Here is a 1,700-nt window from a genome sequence, read left to right on the forward strand (position 1 = left end):
CCCCCTGACCGAATGACGGGCTTTAATCCAGGGCCATGGAACCCTCATCACAACCCCTCTATTTGGTGTGTACAAGGAAATAGGTTTGCAACTGACTAGACTGCATTCTTTGCAGAAAACATGTGGCAGCACGTAAAAGGGGACGAACGGGAACATGACTTGATCCACGTTAATACTGGAGTTAAACGGTTGGCATAAGACTGGCATTCTTCAACAATACCAACTTGCAACCTATCATGCCACCACATGATCGGGTTATCTCACCATCATATAAACACATCAAATTTCGAAGCTCACTTGTAGCTTGCCTTGCATGCAATATAACATTCACTAATGCTTATATAAACATGCCATGAGAGAACTACTCAAGTAAACATGAAAGAAACTCATCATATCAAAGGTTCAAACATGCTTGCTTGGTTCGGAGTAGTCGGAGTCTAGCTCGGTGAAGTTTGTGGCTCCGTCACCTCCTTCGGTATCTATGTTATAAAAGAAATCGGATACTAACGTAAATACCGTGCGTGCATAAAACTTGTTCCAAATATTTTTCAAATAAACATGATAAAAAACTAGATAGAAAAATAAAGATGACAGAAAAAGAATCAACTCAAAATCATCTTTTGTTTAAAAGTTATAAGGGTTTTAGTCCAGGGACTAATTTGTGATGAAACAAAAACTTTCCAGGGGCTAGTTTAAAAAAAAGAAAAAGGTTTCGGTTAGAAAATGTACTTTGCCCGAAGGCGCTTTCAGAAAACGTTTCGAATAAAAGAGAAAAAGCTGACGAGGGGGTCCCACCTGTCAGGTTTAAAAATCAAAACAGAGTCCCGCCGGCGCCCGAGGCTTGCGATGGTCGCCGGCGTCGATCCACGGCGAGGCAAGGGGAGTGGAGGGTACCTACGGACTCACGGAGCTCTCCCGCGTCTATGGGTGGTGGTGTTGGTCGTCGACGAGCACCACGTCGACGGCGGCCTCCTCTCTGGCGGACGGTGGTTCGGTCGAGGATGGATCTCACCAAGGAGGGCTGCAAACGTCAAATCGGGACTCGGGTTAGAAGAGTGGGTGCACTAGGAGGCTACTGGCACAATCTGGGAGGCAGGGGTGCTCTCACCAGAGAGGATCTTGCCGGAGCCCGAAGCAGATCGGGGTGGCCGGAGTCGGGGAAGAAGGTTCTCCCGAGGCCTTTTGATGAGCGTGGCAGGGTTCTGAGGCGAGGAGGGGAGGAGCTGGGTCGAAAACGAGCCCGGGGCCTCCATTTATAGCCGGCCTGAGGCGGTTGCCGAGAACGGGATCACTCCGGCGAGTGATTACGGCTAGGCAGAGGTTGGACGGGGGATTTAGGTGACTGGGCAGCTTCGTGTAGGTCCACTGGCACCATTCAACGTGTAAACCTGGTCGGATTTGGCCTGCCCCCGTGGTTTCGACGGAACGGAGCTCACGGGCTCGTCCGCGGCAGAGAGCGTGCTCTATGCCTCTCTGGCCACGGCGACGGTTCTGCAGGACGCACGGGGAAGAGGACGGCCACGCGGAGGCTCCTGGTGGTGTGGGCGGTGCTGGACGGCGTTGTTTGGCAGGGCTGGCCCCTGTTGGCCGCCACGGGCGGTTCTGCCACCGCGGAAGACGTCGGCATTGGCGAGACACGTCGCCACAGACGCTCGCGCCTGTCCAAACGACCGTGCGGCACACTGGATAAGAAGGGGGAG

This window comes from Triticum dicoccoides, chromosome 7B (assembly GCF_002162155.2).
Source record: "Triticum dicoccoides isolate Atlit2015 ecotype Zavitan chromosome 7B, WEW_v2.0, whole genome shotgun sequence".
Lineage (NCBI taxonomy): Eukaryota > Viridiplantae > Streptophyta > Magnoliopsida > Poales > Poaceae > Triticum > Triticum dicoccoides.